The sequence below is a fragment of the Papio anubis genome, chromosome 15 (genome assembly GCF_008728515.1).
Source record: "Papio anubis isolate 15944 chromosome 15, Panubis1.0, whole genome shotgun sequence".
NCBI classification, from domain to species: Eukaryota; Metazoa; Chordata; class Mammalia; order Primates; family Cercopithecidae; genus Papio; species Papio anubis.
This window is the reverse complement of record NC_044990.1, coordinates 68,351,018-68,374,335: the sequence shown is the minus strand read 5'-3', so window position 1 is coordinate 68,374,335 and position 23,318 is coordinate 68,351,018. Positions and strand designations below refer to the sequence as shown.

General features: G+C 33.2%; 1 non-coding gene across 1 annotated transcript; it reads right to left on the bottom strand.

The window, feature by feature from the left end:
• Nucleotides 1–9,191: 9,191 nt before the first annotated feature.
• LOC116270610 lies at nt 9,192–9,260 on the bottom strand. Its single transcript, XR_004178768.1, has one exon. It is a non-coding gene; the product is annotated as a small nucleolar RNA SNORD38 (small nucleolar RNA).
• Between the last annotated feature and the right edge of the window lie 14,058 nt (nt 9,261–23,318).

The window sequence follows — 23,318 nt, the reverse complement described above, 5'->3', positions numbered from 1 at the left end:
CTCTCTTTTTTTTTTAAGATGGAGTCTCATGCTGTGGCCCAGGCTGGTGTGCAGTGATGCAACTTTTGCTCATTATAATCTCTGCCTCCTGTGTTCAAGCAATTCTCCTGCCTCAGCCTCCTGAGTAGCTGGGATTACAGGCACCTGCCATCATGCACACCTAACTTTTTCTTTTGCATTTTTAATAGAGATAGGGTTTCACTATGTTGGCCAGGCTGGTCTCGAACTCCTGAAAACCTAAGCAATACCATTCAGGACATAGGCTTGGGCAAAGAGTTCCTGACTAAAACAGCAAAAGCAATGGGAACAAATGCCAAAATTGACAAATGGGATCTAATTAAAACTAAAGAGCTTCTGCACAGCAAAAGAAACTATCATCAGAGTTAACAGGCAACATACAGAATGGGAGAAAACTTTTGCAATCTATCCATCTGACAAAGGGCTAATATCCAGAATCTACGAAGAATTTCAACAAATTTACAAGAAAAAAACAAACAACCCTGTCAAAAAGTGGGCCAAGGATATGAACAAACCCTTATCAAAAGAAAACATTTATGCAGTCAACAAACATATGAAAAAAAGCTCACTGGCCATTAGAAAAATGCAAATCAAAACCACAATGAGATACTATCTCATGCCATTTAGAATGGTGATCATTAAAAAGTCAGGAAACAACAGATGCTGGAGAGGATGTGGAGAAATAGGAATGCTTTTACACAGTTTGTGGGAGTGTAAATTAGTTCAACCATTGTGGAAAACAGTGTGGCGATTCCTCAAAGATCTAGAACTAGAAATATCATTTGACCCACAATCCCATTACTGAGTATATACCCAAAGGATTATAAATCATCCTACTATAAAGACACATGCATACGTATGTTTATTGCAACACTGTTCACAATAGCAAAGACTTGGAACCAACCCAAATGCCCATCAATTATAGACTGAATAAAGAAAACGTGGTACTTATACACCATGGAATACTATGCAGCCATAAAAAAGGATGAGTTCATGTCCTTTGCAGGGACATGGATGAAGCTAGTAACCATCATTCTCAGCAAACTAACACAACAACAGAAAACCAAACGCTGCGTGTTCTCACTCATAAGTGGGGGTTGAACAAAGTTTGAATCTCTTAACACTAGTACTATTTTAAAGATGCTAAATCATACTGATGCTTAGTACCTCTTCAGTCTTTCAAACTCTAAGGTCACCTAGATAACCTAGATAACTGTTAATTTTGCAAGCTATAGGAGTCTCTATTACAGTCTTCTCTACCAGGCTGTATCCTTTATATAGTTAGAGATTGTTCTCAACCAGAGAAGAGCCATGTTTTCCATCTATATTCTTTGAATGAATGATATTAAAAGTATGTTTATTTTATAAAATTATGTATAATAGATACTATTTATTAAATATAATAATAAAGACACATTAAATTCATAATTCAGGGGTATGAGAGTACCATCTTGGCAATATTCCATTTGGAAAGGAAGGACAGTCATTTTTAAAGTCAATATTCTGTCCTCTAGTCTGTATTTGTTTGAAAACTGCCATTCCATATATGCATTTAGTCAACCAGTTGTGCTGACTGAATAATATTTATTGGACATCTTATGTAAAACATCTGTTAGTTTCTGATACATTGCTGAATAAAATACAATTTCTGCTTTCAAAAACCTTTCATACTGTGATAACAGCCTGATAAGACAGATATAATTACATGTATACATGTAACACTAGTATACATGTAATATTATAATTATGGGCAAATGATAGACAGTGTATATTAAGGTGAAAAAATGTGGCAACAAATTTTCATAGAGAGGATAATTTCTGAGCTGAGTTGACAGAATACACAGAAGATCCTTAAGCTGAAAGAATAAGGGATCTTGTTTAAGTGGCAAAAATAACCGTACGTTTAGAGACGTGTGAAACGTCACGATGATGGGGAAGTATTAACAATTCTATAATCCAAGAATGCAAGTGTATGTGTAAGAAAAGGTGGAAGCTGATGAAAAACAGCAAAATAAGAAAGTGGATTAATAAATAGAGGCCACATCATGATTATTCCGTCTCACATTTTTTGAAACCAGGCATACTAATTCTGGACAATAAAGACAGAGTGAACTCTGGTTGCTCAGCCATTACTTCTTTGCTCATGTCAACAATAAAACCATGACCTGGCCAGGCATGGTGACTCGTGCCTGTAATCCCAGCACTTCGGGAGGCCGAGGCAAGCAGATCACCTGATGTCAGGCGTTCGAGACGAGCCTGACTAACATGGCAAAACCCCGTCTCTACTAAAAATACAAAATTATCCAGGTGTGGTGGTAGGCACCTGTAATCCCAGCTACTTGGGAGGCTGAGGCAGGAGAATCGCTTGAACCCGGGAGGTGGGCAACAAGAGTGAAATTCCGTCTCAAAAAAAACAAAAACAAAAAACAAAAACAAAAACAGAGCAAAACAACAAAAAAAGGCATGACCTTCTTTCATGATGCTCTAACTCTTTTACGTCTCCTAAATCTCACCTCAAACAGGACTCCTAGCCAATACCTGGCCACAACGTACATACTTCAGTCGGAACAATAAAACCAAGTAAAGCATAAAAGAAAGACAGTAAATCCCTATCCTATATCCTTAAAAATACAAAGTATTTTATATTTTTTCTATAATTCCAGCAAATGTTAAATCATTTGCAAGAATTGTCTAAACACATGATTTGAAAGTTTTTCATGCTCTTTTGCTGGGTTAGAATTACTCTTTCCAGAAGCCTAACCAGGAGGTAGGGTTGGGAAGAGAACCGAGGCGAGGCTTGCTTGGGCATTGTGGAAGATTGAGGACCTGGCACTGTCTGCCTAGCTAGTAAAAGAAGCAAATGAAGAGGAGCTGCAATAGACACTAAGGCTTACGCATGTGATTTTGTTTATAGGTAACTATAGAAAGAATGAGCATGCTAAAGATATTAGAAAGGAATGAGAAAATCCAAAAGGAGGTAGGAAAAGATGATAGACTTCAGTCTTTAGGCTATGAAAAACAGCAGCATACCTTTATTTGATGCTGTTGGTTACATAAGACAGACATTGTAAAGGTCAATTTTCACCAGAGAAGATTTAAGAAGCATTGGAGAAATATCTATTTATTAAATTATGTATTCCACAAACAGGAAATATGCTTTTAAAAATCATTTTAAATTGTTTTTGTCTCATAAAATCTAGCATAATTATTTGTATGTATTACGCTAATAGATAGTAACTAATTACCGTAGGAATAAAGCAATGCATTTTAAGACTGGATATATAGCTACAGGGTTTTCCATCAAACACAAACAACAATTTCTACAAAGATTTAAACTTCTAATGGAATAAAATAGAAAAAAAAGTATATGTATCCTAGCATACAGGAGCAATTATTCTCACAATATAACTTTTATCACATAGAATAACTTATTTGAAGTGCTACATTACATGGGATACTCTAGAGGAAGTCTTTTTATATTTAACCAAAGATATGTATACCTGCTGTGTTATAAATATTTGTTTAAATTTAAGGGTATTGGCCATGAACAAAAAATGAATGGTCATTGAGAAATCTGTTATAATTGGGCATACATGATACAAGATTTGCCTGAGCACATTTTAGAACTCTGGAAAAATATAAACTATTTTTATTTTCCAGGGTTGTGACTGACAACATCTCATGGTTGACAGGTCAATCCTAATAAAACCATATATCTGACAATCTAGATGGCAGGCAGAGGATGGAGATCAATCTTTACTTAGAAAAGTTGATGGAATATGTCATAAACTGAGGACACAATAATACTGTGACCTTGTATATAATAATGAAAAACCCTTAAAGTTTAGTAACTTGATAAGTACCAAAATATTAAATACATTCTTCTGTATTTTGGATTAAATTATATGAAAATACTTAAATGTACCAGAATCAAGAACCCAGAAAATATAAACTTGCTGTAGAAATGACAAGAAAAGTAGAAATAGATTATTTACAGTGTATCTATTATATACAATATACAAATTCTAAAGAATGTTTGGGTAATTTTTATATCACTTTGAAATTTCTTAATCAAGAAGTGAAGTGATGACACCTCTGCAAAATTAAATTAACAGATAAGGTGGGTTTTTTCTTTTCTTGTTTTCTTTTTTTTTTTTTTTTTTGAGACGGAGTCTCGCTCTGTCACCCAGGCTGGAGTGCAGTGACATGATCTCAGCTCACTGCAACCTCCACTCCTCTAGGTTTAAGCAATTCTCTGCCTCAGCCTCTGGAGTAGCTGGGATTACAAGTGTGTGCCACCATGCATGGCTAATTTTTTTTTGCATGTTTAGTAGAGGCGGGGTTTCACCATCTTGGCCAGGCTGGTCTTGAACTCCTGACTTCATGATCCACCTGCCTCAGCCTCCCAAAGTGCTGGGGTTGCAAGCGTGAGCCACCGCGCCCATCCCCTTGTTTTATTTCCTAGGAAGCAACATGACTTATTCAAGTGGGTAGCTCAATTAATTATTCAATGATAATCATAGAAATTATGATCATAGAAAATATTCAATACTTTTTCAGGTGAACATTCATTTGTCTTTTGCACATGCTCCTGTTAGATGTCATTAAAATATTGATAATAATCAAGTTATCATATCTTACCATCTGCAGTGCTTTTCAGATTTAGTCAGATTTTGAAGTAGCATTTTTCTGTTGAAAAAATTAAATAGGCTTATGTAAAATTATCTAGGAAATCACAAATTAAATGAATTTTATTTTAATTGTTTATACGTATGGAATACTTTCTATGAAAGTAATTAGAAAAACACTAGCAAAAACATTGTTTCAATATTGTATTTGTAAAATTGTTTCCCAAACTACCTTTTATTCTAAGAAATAACTAAGATAAAGAAGCTTACACTTAAATGCTTTATTTTGATATAAAATTTTCCATTATTTGTTTTTTAGGTGAATTTATAACATAAAAACTAAACAAATTCTAAGTATTAGGAGAGGCTTTGGTTCTAATAATGGCAGAGTAACTTACATTGGACTAACACTGCTTCAGATAACATTTATATATCTTTAGGGAAAGTATAGAATTAAAAGAAAAATAATTTGAAAGCTTGAATGTAACTAAAACCAGGCAATAGTTGGAAGAGATGAAAAGGTAACTCACTCTTTTCTCACCTATTAGAGGAACATCAGTGACATGTACAAGAGTATAAATAGTAAACATCTATTCACCTGTATTAAAATAACCAGTCTGATCTTTTTAAAACTTTATTTTTTAATCCCAAAATAGTACATAAAATATTGTCTTGATAGTACAATATTCAATAAGTGCTCAAAAAGTGTTAGTTCCTGTTCATTCTTGAGAAACGTTTTGAAATTTTTCATGGTGACCAAAAATAAAATAAAACAAAAGTTGCCTGTTATGTGGGCATTTTGCTGACTTCTCACTTAGAAGAAGAGTTTATTCATTTTTTTGACAAATTGTAAAATTTGCAGGAAGGTACTTGTTGGGAGGCATTAACAGTCAAAGGAGATCACTGTAGGAAGCATCATTCAGTAACATGTGAGAATCTGATTTATATAATTTTACACTGTTCTAGAAATTAGAGACATGATGTTGAAATTACTATATTGGTTAGATTATGCTTCAAAAGAATGAACTGTTTGGTCAAAGAGAAGGAAATTGAATAGTTTTACGTATTGGTTTTGACATCTTGGATTTCAAAAAAAAGCCCAATGGAGAAAGATATGATCTTGGATGAAGAAACTTAAAATACATATGATTAGCAAAGTTCATTTCAGATACTTCAGGTAAAGCATAATTGTATCATCCATAACCAAAGTCATTAAAAAGGTTATGTATTTAAAAGTGTCTAAAATTTTGAAAGCTGAATTTCTCATACTATGATTGAGAAAGGCCTAATAGAGAACAATAAGTTTATATTAATAGTGATTGTATCAGGAGAGAATGTACATGTGTATCTAAATAAATGTGGTAACTATGACTAGATTAGAATATCTATGTCAAGAAATAATTGTTTCCAGAAGTCTCAAGCTAATTACAACATAAGGTAAATGAGTTATAAAGTTTAATTACAATGTAAGGTCAATTTTAAAATTTTAGTATTAATAACTAGAGATAGAATAATAGATCTCTTACAGGTAACCATGAAACTAGGCAGAACATATATTCATACTTTTAGAAGATCACCTCTGAAATATAGAACTTGAAATTCATTTCCATCATTAACCATCTGACTGGATACCAAGAAGCAGTTTAAAATTATTTGCTAAATAAATATTTTCCCTTTAAATAACTATTTTCAAGAAATTTAAAAATCAAATAAATGTCACCTCCAGAATTACTTCTTTGCATACAGTGTTGAATACTACGCTCTTCTTTTTACAACTTCTACCTTGGTTTAACTCAATCCTCTTGCCTCAACCTGGTGGCTCTGAGAAGCTTGAGAAAAATGCAAAAATCTCAATTGGTCTCATTTTACATATATAAAGCAAAATCCAAGTGGAAATCGGGCACTCCATACAATGCTAATCTTCCCATATTTCTTAGTATATGTGCTTCGTTTTCTCCACGAATTGAAATAAATATTTCACCTTTGTTCTTCTTTTTAACCATCCTATTTTATGCATTTTTCTTACTCTGAGTTTATGGTATTTATTCAAACGTCCATGAGTAAATAGAAACTTTCAGAAGATAATTTCCTCCACTTCTCACCATCAAATTTCCATATTTACCTGTATCTCTACCCATAAACTCTCCTCTCATTAGTTACAAAAGATGGCCTGTACTTATTTCTATTTCAGACCAGCTTTTTGACTCGTGTCCTTGATCCTATTCTCACTCATTGGCTCCAGAACTGTCCACTCACATGACTAATCTCTATCTTCAATTCTCCATCTCTGCTGTAGCGTTTTGTGACTTGGTGTTATGGTTTGCAAGTCTGTTCCCTCAAAACCTCATGTTGACATTTGATTCCCAATGTTGTAGGTGGGGTCTAATGAGAGGTATTTGGGTTATGGGCCAGATCCCTTATGGGTAGTTTAACAGCATTCTTTGGGTGGGGGGAGTGAATGAGTTCTCACTGTATTAATTCCCTTGAGAGCTGGTTGTTTTAAAAAAAACCCTGGAGCTTCCCTGCTCTCTCTCTTCTTTTCTTGTTATGTGATCTCTGCACACACTGGCTTTCTTTGCTTTCTGCCCTGAGTGGAAGTGAAGTGTCTCTGTTGTCTGGGGTATATACCCTGGCTCTTGGTCTTGGCCGAGAAAGGATTCAGGACATATACCCCCACATGACGAGTGGGTTTTGGAGCAGAAAGTTTAATGGAAAGAGAAGAAAAGCGAGAGAAATGGTGTCCTCATGTTGAGAAAACTCAAAAGAGGGTCTCTCGTTTTTGGTGGAATGCAACTGGTTTTGCACAGAGGCTGGAGGAGGCGGTGATTGATGTACACAGGGACTAGTGGATTGGTTTGACCAGGTGTGCCTTCTACACAGCCTGCAAAAAGACTGGCCGTCCCACACATGTGGTTTTATCTGGAGGCTGGCATGACACCTGGAACACCTGGTGATAAGGAAAAGAGGGTGGGAGCCACCATATTGGGTGGACCTGGCTTCTAGCTGCCGATATTTGCATATCAGTGCTTTCAGGTCTGGTTATTCAAGCCCCTTTCTGATAGAGAAGACATGGTTTGGGAGTTGCTTTTTTATTAAAGGAAAGTTCCACTGGGAACTTTCACCCTTTCTAGCTGCCGAAAAATTATTTCTTAGTAACACCTGTAATAGAAGCAGCCTAAGGCGTCTCACCAGACGCAGATGGCCAATATTCCATTTTATAGATTATTAGAGATGTGAACCAAATAAACCTTTTTCTTTATAAATTACCCAGCCACAGGTATTCCTTTATAGCAACACAAAACAGACCAAAATACATGAGAAGTAAGAAAATTTCTGCCTTACATGACAGAGGCCCTTCTAGTCATTATTATGTGACACTCTTGACTGCGTCTGGTAGAAAATAGAGGTATTTCATAAACGATTATGAAGTAGTCAAACTTCCACAAAGTTTGGGCCAATTTATTTATTCGAGAGATATTTGCATAAGTTTCAACAAGGTGGAGAAAACAAATCTTGATTCTGACTCTATAAAAAGAGAAGTGTTTGCTATTAGAAATATTTCTATTAGAGGATACAGAAATCACACATCTCAGTATAATACATTTAATAACGAAAGACATTAATGTGATGAAATTGCTGACATTCACCTCAATTATAAAATGTAGAGAAGTTTTAGCAGTACTTTAAAAGAAATACTTGATCAGACCAGGACATGATGTAATAACAATGAAATATGTACATCCCTATACTTATCTATCCTTCCTAGAATATGGGGAGGGAGTTGAGGGGAAGTCTTCAATTAATAGACTTTTGAAAAATCCAAAGAACCTCATCAGCCAAAACATAAGAAAATAATGCAGTTACTTTATTAATGTTAACTATTATTGTTAAAAATAAAAACATAAAAATAAATTTGTTGAAAATACTGTCTCTTGGAATGCCGACTTTTTAAATGTATTTCATTATAATAAGAATCTATTAATTACATTAATTACTTTGTGAACTAGAAAGTTGTTTCCCACCTTGTTTTTGATTGGAAAAATAATCTGGAAACACATTACTGTTTACATATCACTTGCTATAATAGGTCCCATATTCTTGAACACGATACTTCTCTGACTACTACCAAGTAAATATTGTCCCCTTTTAGAATAAATTATTTTTAAAGGACTCAGAGACAATTTCTCCATTCATCCACTGCACATTCTCTTCAATCTCCTCCATTCATCCTTGTCACTACACCTCTGAAATTTATTATAGGGTCACCAATGTGCACCATATTGTCTATTCAAGTCTATTACCCATATTCAACTTTCCCACCAGCATTCACACAGTTAACACTCTTATTCTAGAAATATTGGCATTGGTTTCCATGTTACCACAGTCTCTCAGTATCCCTCAAGGATTATCAGCTGATGACTCTTTGTACCTTTGCTCTTCTGTCTACTCCAGACCACAAAGTGATGGAGAACAACTGTTTTCAGTTCTTGTCATTTTTCTCTTCTCAAACAACACTTTCCCAATAGGTGAATTTATTTATTTTTTTCTCCTCAGACACACTTTACCATCACTTAATGTCAGTAGCATAACTTGACAAAGTTTTCATCACTGAGATTAATTTATTAATTCCAATATTTGGCCTTGAATTTTGAATATTAAATTCTGGTGTTTCTCCACTCACAAATTGCTTTTGTGTGTTTCATACAACATAGTTAATACTACTTCAATTTACCCAGTTTCTCAGACCAGAACACTAGGCTTTCTCCTTGATCCTTCCAGTCATTGTAACCTTATGTAATCTTGCTATTTATTCTTTCAGAAAGTATCCAAACTGGACTATTTCTTAAAACAGTACTGCCTGGATCCTACTAAAGTATCTAACATCTTTTACATAAACTTTCCACTACCCTGCGAACAGTTCTAAAACATTCTCTTTTTCCCAAAACTATTGATGACGTGCAAGACAGCTGCAGTAATCTTCACATTCTAATTCAGATCACAGATATTATCCAGCATAAAACTCAATGATTATTTCCCATTACTCAAAATAAGGTATAAACTCTTTATCTCCTCCCACCTTATATTTTCCTGTCTTTACTCTCTTCTTCTGAAACTTACCCTTATTCATTTTGTTCCAACCATGTAAGCCTTCTCACATTTTCTCTAATGGGTTATCCCTATTTCCATTATTTTTTCTTTTCCTCTTCCTGAAAAACACTTGACTCATAACTTCTGATAGCCTGCTCCTTTTTATCATTCAAGTATCAGCTCAATAGCCCCTTTTAGAGAGACCATCTTGTCCACCCTATCTAATTTCCTGCCCAGTCATATCTGTCTCCTCAATCCACTTTATTTTCTTCAAAGTGTAATCACCATCAAAAATTACATTTTCTTGATTCAGGTTATTTTTTCATCCAAAGATGCCTTAAGTTTTCTGCCATTTCTATCATCTCCCTTTGTTCTTCCTCTTTCAACTATTTTCTAAATCTGATCAAAATGCTGCTAGAAGTTTATACCTGAGTTTCTCTGTATAAAAGAAAAAAAGATGAAAAAAAATAGCTGAACATTTTCTCACTAATTTGGCATATAAAGAGCTTTTTTTTTTTTTTACTTTTTTCCCCTCAAGGACTTATTTGTTATTAGTATTCTGAATTTTAAAAAGAACATGTATATACGTGTGTGTGTGAGAGAGAAAGAGAGAGTGTGTTAACTGTATCATATGTATGTCTTCATTTAAGTGTGAAATATTATTAAACATCTTTGAAGAGGGTATGTGTAGAAAGTAATCTCAATGCAACACCTTACTTTTAAAGCTTTATATATGGAATACATATTTTTATCATTGATATCTGATTTATGAAATATTGCTACGTCCTCAGATAGTACAAATATAAATCAATTTGTAGATACAAATTTATTTAAAATTTACTTTCTCTTATTTTTGTGAGTTACATAGCTACTAGGAAATCAAAGACATTTATTTTCACAATGATTCCAGAGGGAGTTAAATGTTCTTAATTTATGTAGATGAGCCTTTAATATATCCTTAAGAATATATAAAAGAGATGAGAATTAAACAATTCTCATCAATGGAGCATCAAGAGTTTATTTTTATTATCAGCAAATACCATACTTCAAATTCAAGTACTATAAAATTAATAAGATTATTATTTATTGTTTATGTACATTTTCTCATCACCTAAACCATAATAGATACTTCAAAAAAATCAATGAATGAAGAGAATTTCTCATCTTAAAATTAACTAAAATTACCAGTCTCCACATATTACCTTGGTAGTACTAAATGTGGACCACTTATTTTGATTAAAATGTTAGAAATAACAAAACAAATTTGTTGAACATTTATATAATAGGAGCTCTTATAATGTCTTTTTATTATTTATGAGACAGTGTCTTGCTCTGTAACCCAGGCTGAAGTGCAATGGTACAACTGTGGCTCCCTGCAGCCTTGACATCTTGGGCGCAAGTGATCCTCCCACCTCAGCATCACAAGTAACTGGGATATTACATTAATTAACTTACATCAATAATCCTTCTGCATCTGTCAAAATATTTTGTCATATTTATTTAGTGAAAGAATACTTAGCAATACGAAAGGAAGGAACTACTAATTGATGTAATGATAGATAAAAGTCAAAAAATAAGTTAAAAGAAGCCGGATACTAAATAACATAAACTACATGAGTTCATATATACTTTATATAAGGGGCAACTTTTTGACAAAATTACTCTAAGGGATTAAAAGTCAGAAAGTTGCAGTGGGTGGAAAGAAGGATCAACTTCGAAGGAACACAGGCAAACTTTCTGAGGTGATGGAAATATTCTATCTACATCTTGTTTTGGGTGATATTGCATAGATACAGACAGTAGTAAAAACTCATCGAATTAAATACAATCCATGCATTGATGTAACAGTCCCAGTTTTCTGCTTGGGAGACCTAGACAGACCGGGAGACTCTTCACATTTCTTCCTGCCTATGGTTTATTTTAATAAACTGCAATACTCATGTAAAAAAAATCTGAGAAAAATATGCATTATAGAAGATAGGGTTAAAGAGTATGTATTGCTTTAAAAATTTAAAAATAATGTGGCATGACCTTGTACAGGAATTTTGTCTCCTAGGGATATATGTTAGGGAAACCATGTGTGTATAGAACAGATCTGTACATGAATATTAAGAGTGATAATATTGACAGAAGCAGAAACTAAGAAGAAATATGTTGCATGTCTATCAACAGGAAGATGGATGAATAAAACGTGAAATATTTAGACAATATAATTTTTATTGCTTAAAAAACAAATGAATTATAGCAAAACACTAAAACTTGGACACTTGTACTATATTTAATGTTGCGTGAAAAAGCAATTAACGTAAATACTAAAATGTTTAAAGTTTAAAAAATAACCTACATTAAACATTGTATTGCATGGGATGCATACATGTGAGTGATAAATGTATAAAATTAAAAGAAAGGTAATGACAAATACAAAATTTAATAACATATTGTGACCGCCTGTTGGATTAGATAGAAGAATTTAATGGACAGCAATACAAAAGTAAATGACAGGATTTTGATATTTCTTAGGCTGAGTGGTGGCTTAGCAGCTGTTCATTTTATTACCATATTTTACGGTATACATATATATTATATTCTTTTATATATGTATTATATAATGCAATTTTTAAAATGTGTAGTTAATTTATAATGTGTAAGATTTTTGAGCCACAACACAAGAAAGATGGCGGAACAAGACCAAAGAAAAATCCCTTTGGCTCCAGAAAATCTCCTGAAAAAGAGGGAGGCTTATCAAGCCCTCATAGCCACCCAGGCAAAGCAGGCATTTTGACAAAGGAGCACAAGAAAGGAAAAGGGCTCAGGTTTAAGCAACTGGAATCATTCCTGCATGATTCCTGAAGGCAGAAATGTGACAAGGTGCATCTCAGACGGCTAGAAGTGAAACCTCGTACCATGGAATTGCCAGATAAACATTCCTGGGCCTTTGTTGTAGGCATGGAAAGGATTGATGGTGTGAGTTTACTGGTGCAGAGAACCCATTGCAAGACCTCACTTAAGGAAAAATTTTAGTGGTGTCTTTGTAAATGTCACCCCCCAGAACCTAAAAATGCTGCTTTTAGTAGAACCTTATGGACCTGAGGGTTTCAAAATCTGAAATTCGTCCAGGAACTCATTTTGAAACGTGGACAAGCCAAGGTCAAGAATAAGACCACTCCTCTAACAGACAACATAGTGATTGAGGAGCACTTGGGGAAGTTTGGTGTCATTTGCTTGGAAGACTTCATTCATGAAATTGCCTTTTCGGAGAAGCATTTCTAGGAGATCTCATGGTTCTTGCACCGTTTCCACCTCTCAGTGGCCTGTCATGCTACCAAAAATGCATGGGCTTCCTCAAGGAGATGGGCTCACCTGGCTATCAGGGTGAATGCACCAATCAGCTCATCCACCAACTGAGCTAGACTCAGGTGCTAAACTGCAGTAAATTTTTATCAGGGAAGTGGAAGCATGCGTTTTTGTTTTGGGGGGAATTTTTGTCAAGCATCTTCAAAGAAAATTATTTCCTGCTTTAATCTTCAAAAACTAGAAAGGAAGGGTCAAAGAGAAGACAGTAGGTTATTTTCATGGCAAGCACGTCTCGTCGCAGTCCAGTTCCAAGGAAAAATTCCAGTGTTTTCTACATTGGCTGCCACCTCCTCTGAAATCAGCACATTCCATGGAGGAAGGAGTCCGGCTTTGTTGCATCCTCTCTCCTAGGATTTAATGTTGGTCAATGAATAACTCTAGCATTTGAACAAGGCTTCCTAAGACTCTGGCAGCAGTTGATCTAGTCCAGGTACATAATTCAATCTGGAGATACCTGGGGCCTCGTTCTGAAAAAGACTTGACATACACATAGGAAAAAAAGCACATATAAATAAATGTTCACTTGTTTCTGCTGTTAAAAAAAAGAGATTTTTATCATCTGATTGACAATGAGAATAGTGAAAATATTGAATTGGTTGGGGGTTGTTCGCAAATTTTTGTGGAAATAATGTATAAAGGAAATTAGAAAATGAAAAGTATATTGGCACAGTTATATGTCTGAGTTTTGAGAAGAACCTAGAAGAAAATTCAGATACTACATTTTATGCAAATGATACTTCTCAACAAAGAGTTGTCTGTTTCCTGTTGGAACACATAGAATGTTGTCCTCTTTCCTGACAGTCCAATTTATTAAGAGTAAAGGCATAAATTCCATTTTTGTGTCTTTTAAAGTTTGAAGCCTTAGTGCTTATTAAGACTAAGTCTAGTAAATAATGCTTTACCTAGAAATTTTAAAATAGGTTAGATTATTTCTTGGAGAAAACAAGTCTTTCTGAAAATAAAATTATTAAAGAATACCCTTCAGATAAACTTTCCTTCACCTCATTTACTTTTCTATTTCTCTGTTTAATTAATTTATCCAAAGAAATTATCACTTTAGCAATGATTCTGATAAATTAATTTAAAATCTTTATTTCATCTTGCCTTCTAATTCAACTTTTATTAGTTCTAAGTGAATTAGAGAAATAAAACTAAGGGGGAAACATTTGCTTAGCCATTGATATTTCATTAGTGCATTGTTATTATGTTTTATTTATATTACATAATTTACTCAGCAAAAATTATGTACTCCAATCCTTTTGTCTGGAATTGTAACAAAACTGGAATTCTGACACATAACTATTTTATTTCATCTATACTCATTAAAAGACCAAGGCAGACAAGAAAAACTGTATTTTAAATAATATTAGGTTTTTATAATTTGGGACTAAAGATATTCAGTAATAAATTTTAAAAATATACTTTTTATCTAGATTTTAAGACAAAAGTATTATCCACGTATATCACTGCGTGACCCTAAAAGATTTCTGAATCCATACAACTAAAAAGAGGCCAAATATCAAAGGGATATCAAATACGATGGCAGCTTTTTCTCTGCCATTACTGACAACAGCTTCCAAATCTTTTCAGCCCTAAAGCTTTGGAGATCAAAGAACTATCATAAAGGCTCCTGACACATAAGTGTGATCTCTTTAAACAGTATACTAATCCAGGCAAGAAATATACAGTGAAATAACCCATGTTCCTATATTCAGTGTTTTGGGTAGATACACCTGCTTATTTAAGTTGTATCACTGAGGAGTTTTCAAGCATTCACCTCGCTACTCATTTATATCATATTATTGAGAGAGAAAAAAATGACAGAATAGTTTTGAGCACTTTGTCTGCACAATCACCTTCACATCTTTTTGTCCTATGCTTTTCTCAGATTTTAAAAATAAACTCTGAGACAGACAATTATGTCCTTATTGTGGATTTTAGTAGTATATATGTGTTAGTTATATTTTATTATTTAAGCTAATTTTACTTCCAATTTACAAATGTACTTTGACCAAATTCCACATCCCCTTGCCCAGTTATAGTCCATTTCTCAATCCTGAGTTAGTACTCACAGTTTATAACCCGTTTGCCTTTATCATACTCTCCATTTTCTTCAATTACCATATGTAAATGTTAGATTTTCTAGGTTCTTGCATTTATAAAGACATTTTCATTGCCTCAATTTATGAAAGAGAATTTGGCTGGATATTAATTTCATGTGTCATAAACTTTGTTATTTAAAGATCTGATAACATTCTTATATAAATATTCCATATATTCTTATATAAATATTGTTGAGAAATCACCAATCCAGTACTTGTTCATTTGATTAAAAAAATCTTTACTTGATATATTATGATATTTTTATCCAACTATGTAAAAATGTATGTGTGATATATTTTCAGGCCCTCTAAAGATCTCAATTGCTTTTTGGGGGAAATATAGTAATAAATGGCTTCTTAAAAAGGAGGCTCCTTAATCATCTTGGAAATGTTTGTTTTATAGCTTTCATTGTGATTACACTTATTCATTTTTCTAAAGTGCCTGTGTTCTTATGTTAGGTTTCTGCTTTTTTCCATATAGATCACCTCATCCATCCTTCTTTTCAGAAAGATTTTCTACTTGCATTTAGAGAGATCTCTTCTGCATGTTTCTGATTCATATTTTATGTATCAGTATTAATTTTACAACTTATGTTTTTTAATTTTTCTATTGGGCGTTTTAGATCATTGGTGCTTTCTGTATACCATTTCCAATTTTCACTTATCTTGGCTCCTTACCTTACAGTATATTCTCTTTAAATGGTTAGTTCTTAGCCAGGTGTGGTGGTGCACATGCTCAAATAAGAACAAATTATTCCAAACCCTATGTTCTAGTAGAAACTTGATAAATATTGTTCTGAGCCCCTCTCTCTTCCAATTTGATGAGACTTAAATATTTTAGTTCATCCTGGATATGTACGTTAAATGAAAAACTCTTGGCCCAACATCCAAATTTTAATGTTTAGGTTATCTGATAAATTGTGATGAAAATATTATTGTTTCCTCAATGTTTCGCTATTTGACCCTATTATCAGATGGTAGACATCGATTTGTATTTCTTTCTGATCTCTACCGATTTTTTGCCTTACATTCAGTTCTGCATATGAAGTATGTTTTATGGGAAGCAATATCTTACCAGTGTCTTTGCTGATAGTTGCAAATTTAGAAAAAAATATTTGGGGATGAGATAAATAGTGAAATGAAAAGAAAAATTCAGTTTGCTCCAAAGAGCACTCACTGTACAACAGAAAGAAACCTGAACCATTTTGAACTTGGTACAAGATTTTATTTTTGAAATGAGGAGACAAGATTTGTTGCTCAAATGGTCTACATTCAGGTTCTTGGTTAATAATTAGTATTGAAAAGTGCCTCATTCATTTTTATACTATGTCAAACAGGCTTACCTTTTTCTATTTCACTGGTATTGTGAGTCAGCATCAGGTTAACTCTCAATCCTGTTTAAATATTATTGCAGTTATGTTTCCTCTCTTCTTGAATATCTAAATGGCAATTGAAATATACTATGTTAGAAACTTCTGGTCACACACCAAATTACCAGGACGTGTATGTAATTTTCCAAAGTTTGTTAACTTGGAAATTAGCTAGATTATTTTTATAGCCTCCCCCTCTTTTTTTTTGACCAATGATCTACTTTAGCTAGATAGAGTCAAATACATTCAAATATTAATATAGAATTTCTTTTCTGAACCTAACCAAATGGTCTCTTTCCTTTTACATTTGGGCTAGCCTCTTCTACTGCAGTAATTTTATCTGTTTTTAATGATAGTTAATTGTTCCATCTGTTAAATCTCAATACACTTATTCTTACCTACACCTCATACCTATGGTAATATGCACAACATATTATATTTTTCTAGTCATTCTTCTGTCTTCTTCTTAATAATTTTAAACATTCTGTCAGGGAAAAAAGCTGACAATAATTTTTATGCTCACACTGCCTAATACTGTGTTTGGTGCTTATAAAAAGAATAAATTAAATCCTTTGTCAATTGCTTGAGTTCCTCATACCTAACTTAAAATAGCATACTAAAAACAACATTATAGGTAGTTTCCAATGATACCAACATTTACAAAAATGTATACAGTATACATTTATATAAATGTATAATTTCAAAGTGTTTGCAGTATTGCAATAATAATTTCAAAGTGTTTCCTGATTTCTTTTGATTTGTTCTTATGCCTTTCGTACCACTGAATACAATTTGTATTTAATCATGCAAAAATATTGCAGGATGTTGTTTCAATATAGTGCTTCATTGCAAAACTCTTGACTTCATGTTTGTACCATAACCATTTAACATTCCATTCAAATTTGAAGGTTGTAACTTTTAAAATTTATTACTGTAATAAATAAAGCTGAGTTTCCTTTTTATTTCATTAAGCAAAAGCATAAAAAGATTCTAAGTGAATCCAATTTGTGTGGCTCCTACTGTTATATTCTCAGAAATAGTCATTGCAAAAGTTTTAGTGAGTATAAATTTAGTTCCAAGTGGTTTAAGTCGTAGAAATTTAAGCAAAATAAAATACTTAGTATTATGTTCCTTGCTAAGGTTTCTGTTTGTTCCAAGGTATAAAAGCAATACTTTTACATCTCATTGGAAATTCTGAAATTTTGATTCATTCTAAAGGAGCAGTTAAATGGTGTCGTGCTTTTTAAATATAGAGAAGAACAGGATTGTAATTACTTTTCCCAGTGATATTCAGATGTGTGCCTTTAGGAAGATAAATCATTTCACAGAAATACTCTTGCTTACACATTTTTCCTCAGGTTGTATTTCAGAATTTTCTATTTACACAATTTCTGTGCTTCCGACCTTCTCCTTGACCTACTGTCACCATGGGCACACTGTTATCTGCATCAGACCAATCTTATTCAACTTAATGTAACAAAGTTGTGAATTGTTTTTAGTTGCCATGGACCCCCAGATTGAAGGTCATCTAGGCTGAGTATGCTCAGATGAAGCAACTGTGTAATCACAGGGGAGGACCTAAGTTTTGGGACAAAGGAGCGAGACAGAATCAAGAAACAAACACCATTTAGCAGGATCCAAGATCCAATCAGACCAAGATTTAGAGTTACCCCATGGCAGAATCCAATCAGGTCATGCCTCCTGGCATCTCCTTATTGTAAGATCCAATCAGATTATACCTCAGTGCCCTGTGCTTAAAAAACCCAACCCAAATCCCAGCCGAGGAGACAGATTTTAGCATTTTATCTTATCTCCTTGCCAGTTGACTCACAATAAAGCTTTTCTTTTTTCAAAAGCCAATGCCATGAGATTGGCCTCTATGTGCACCAGGCAGCAAGTCCATTTATTACTCAGTAGTAACATTAATATTCCAAGTTTGTTTTACGTAGTGTTCACAATGAAACTAAAACCTGAACTCTTTTGTTAGTAATATTTTATTTTTTTAGAAATAAAAGTAAACTGGATTAGAATGAATTGTTCAAACATGACAACATATGGTTTTATAATACATTATCTAAATTTGAACTTCTAAAGACTCAGCCAGAGACTTTCTGCAAAGTAAAACTAAAGAATTCTTAAGTAACAAACTACATTTGTATTTTGATCAGGACTTTAAATAATTGTAAGCTTACTTTTCCTTAAATATTTTAAAGCCATTAGAATAAAAAACATACAGTTAACATAATAAGGAATTCTTGTCTATTTCTATATAGTAAAAATGTTACTTAGGCTTTAAAGTTTCCTGCAAACTAAATGAGTGCAAATTATTATGAGTTACTACTGAAAAGATTGTAACATATCATTTAGATAAATAATGCACTAGGGACAAAAGTATTTAAAGAATATTAGGGTGTCCCTTTAATGGTAAATAAAATAAGGTTTTGGAGATAATTAAGGTACCAACTATGTATATGCATTTATGTATGTGTGTATATGAATACTTAGAAAATAGATAAAACAGGGAAGAAACAAACACCAGGAAAAAGTGGAAAAAAAGAAAGAGAATGAATTATTACCATGTAGTATCAAAATAGACTCATCTTGAACTTGTTTTCCTAATTTTGCAGTTGTACATTCTTCCTATTAACTATTTTTTTCTGGGATTAATTTTCCATAGTGTAAAATAATAGAATATTCTTCCATGATACCTTCAAAATCCCAATGAATTTTTTAACTTCAGTAATATTTGAATATTTTTGGAAATTTAACATATTTTATTTAAATGTCCTATATTGTTAAATAGTTATTACATGTATTCAATATTATTAAACATTAAAAAGTTTAAGAGAGTTTAATACATAGTATTCAATCATACGACTGTACAACCAACCATTTGTTATTATGCTTATGTAATTACCAAAGGCCAAGAAATAATTTAAATAAGATAAATATGAAAGTATAATATATAGAATGAAATAAATGTCTATGAGTTTATTCTAATGATTTAAATAAATAAGTGGTATGTATTTTTTTTTGACAGAGTCTTGCTCTGTCGAGTGGAGTGGCACAATCTCAGCTCACTGCAACCTCTACCTCCTGGGTTCAAGCGATTCTCCAACCTCAGCCTCCCTAATAGCTGGGACTACAGGTGCGAGACACCATGCCCAGCCAATTATTGTATTTTCAGTAGGGATGGGGTTTCACCATATTGGCCAGGATGATCTCGATCTCCAGACCACAGGATCCACCCCACTCAGCCTCCCAAAGTGCTGGCACCACAGGTGTGAGCCACCATGCCCGGCCAATAAGTGAGAAAATTATTGAGCATACATATGAGAAAAAATATGATATTGGCATATATTCAAATTACCTCTCCTAAAGTATTTATTAATTACAAAGGAAAAACCTAATACTTTTATTGTGAAGAAATCTTGGCCAGGTACAGTGGCTCACGCCTGTAATCCCAGTTCTTTGGGAGGCCGAGGAGGGCAGATCACAAGGTTAGGAGATTGAGACCATCTGGCCAACATGGTGAAACCCAATCTCTACTTAAAAATACAAAAAATTAGCTGGGCATGGTGGCATGTGCCTGTAATCCCAGCTACTCGGGAGGCTGAGGCAGGGGAATTGCTTGAACCCGGGAGGCGGAGGTTGCAGTGAGCTGAGATCATGCCACTGCACTCCAGCCTGGCGACAGAGCAAGACTCGTCACAAAAACAAACCAACCAAAAAAAATTGCATAATTTCCTCAACCAATTGAACAGGATAACAATAATAATAAATATCAACACCCTGTATTCCCTGATGTGATATACTAAGACCATCACTTCTATGATGATCTTGCCTAAAAGGCACAATCTCAGTCTAATTATGGGAGAATATCCCATAGGAAGGACAGCCCACCAAATTAACAACAACAACAAAAACCTAACAATTATTTTTCAGAAATGTCAGTCATTAAATACAAAGAATAACTAAGGATTGACACTGATTAGAAGAGACTAAGGAGAAATTAAAACTAAATGTAACACAGAAGGCTGCTTTGGATTCCAGTAGAAAAACAAAAGGCCATGAGTGAAGAAACCCGGTAACCTTGAAAAAAAAGACTATAAAATCTTTCCTCTGTATCCAAGAGGGATTGTTTCCAGGACCTCGGCAGATACCACAATGACCACATGCTCAAGTCCCTTATGTAAAATGGCATACTACTGGCTTATAATATAGGCAAATCCTCCTCTAGACTTTAAATCATAGCTAGATTACATATAACACCTAATTCAATGCATATGCTATATAAATAGTTGTTATGTTGGATTGGTTCCTTATTTGTATTTTTTATGATTGTATTGCTATTTTTTGGTTTTGTTTTCTGAATATCTTTCATATGTGTTTGTTCCAGTCCAAGCATGTGGAAGGTCAACTGTAGCTTAATTAATAATATTATATAAATGTTAATTTCTTTGTTGAAAAAATGGTAGTATAGTTAAGTAAAGTGCTAGTGTTAGCAGCCTTTTTGTAAGCCTAAAGTTCTATTTGTGTATATATATTCTATCTATATTTTCTACTATATAATGTAAATGACATTTTATATATTTAGAATGTACTATGTATACTATATGTAATACATATATCATCCAAAATGAATATATACATATAAGAGCCAAAAGCTATCTACGTATCTTTAAAGTTAATTTAAAATTAATTAATAGAAAATACAATTTAAAATTCAAGTTTTCAGTCACACAAGCCATGTTTCAAGTGCTCCATATGTTAATATGGCTAGTAACTACTGCATTGGACATCACAGATTATGTAACACTTCCATCAATACAAAAAATTCTATTGGACAGAGATGCTCTGAAACATAAGATCTTATGTAGGCCACTTCGAATAGTGAATTGAATTATTAAAGCAATTTCATAGAATATCATCAATCTGCACACAGCTATTTTTAGCCTTCTAATCCCTCAGTGGACTCCATGGGAAAATTTGACTTGAGTACTATGATCTCCCTACTGTTTTATAAATGGGCCATGTCTACTTTAGTACTTTTGTACATATGCCATTTGCACAGTATTTGACTATCAAAAAAGAACTTTTATTTAGAAAAACAAATTATCTAAATCTAGTTGAACAAGAGTAGCATGCTCCAAGAAATACGTTTGTGTATGGGGGTGGGGAGGTAAGGGAAGAAGGTGCATGGTAAAAAGACAACTTAAGAGATAACAACCAAGAAGGAAGTGGTGCTAACTCTCTTGTTCTTTTTGGCTTCATTTCACACAACTAGGTCAAATTAATGCTGGGGATGGATGTTTAATGATGAATGTGGATATCAATTGTTCCCAGTATAATTTATTGACTATTTTAATCCATTGATGTCCCCACCTCCAGTTCAAAGTATAATTAGAGAATGACTTTCTAATAATTTTGGAACAGATAAAAATAAGACAACTATTGCAATGCTATTTTGTGATGAAGCCTCAGGTATTTATGATACTCCTCCTCTTGACTTTTGTCCATAGGGACTATGAATTTTTCCAGTTTATGCTAATCTTCTTCTCTAAAGGCTATTACTTCAGAAGAAGGAGCTGGTGCTCTTTTCTCTTTCAAGGAATCACTTACAGAATTGACACATAACTATTACCCTTCAATTTGTTTTCTTTTCTTTGGGTAACTACTAAGTTAGTAGTAACTAATGAATTTTTTTAAGTACTAACAACTCTTGATGACCAGTGAGGTTAGCATTCTTATTTCTGATTTGCTCAAAAATACCAACTTTTAAGCAGTTTTTCTCTCTCTCATTCTCTCATTAAGAGAGGAGACATAACTTATGTAGGAAATTTCCTAGAAGTAGGCTGTTAGATTTATTTCTTCATTCTGTAATTTTAGGTAATTACAAACAGAACTTTAAAAATTTCACATTAACCAACTAATTACATGTGCTCTTTGTTGAATCAATGAATGAGAGCACATTGATCTTAATGAGTAAACAATGTGTAAATAAACATATATTTAAAATAAATATAACTATAATGCATTTCACAGGTTGTTAATTTTTTTATAGTTGTATTTATATATATGAGCAAAACTGTTTAAAATGTAAAGTTGTTTAGGTTCTTGTTTATATATATATACACACACACAAACACACATACTATATACATATACACACACACATACTATAGACATATACACACACATACTATAGACAGTATATATTCTTTTTATTATATATGTGGTGTATATGCATGTACATTCCTATATATATATAGCTATTACTATGTACATAAAGTAACAAGAACCTAAACAATTTTTACTAGAATAATAAGGATGTTTATATGAATAAACCTATATGTACTTTAATTTTATCAATAATGTCTTGTTTACTTATGGGATTTAAATATCTTGTGAGTCATAAAGTCAATGTTTAAATATTTATATAAAATTAAAAGCAAGCAAGACATATTTTACCTAACAGATTTAATTTTAATTATTCGGAATATGCTACTAAGATGTTGATTTTATTTGGTTCGTAATTATGTATTGTTCTGCTTTAAATGTTTAAATGCGGTATCTGTATTTTTCCCATTTGTGATTACTAAAAAGGAAAAAGAGTATAAACCATTACAAATTCCAGTCACGATTCTTTGCTGACATGATCCATTTATGTTCAATAATTCACCTCTCTTGTGTCACTCAGACAAACTTGGTATTTATATCTCCTAGTTACTTGACATTCATCAGGTCTTGTTCTCTTC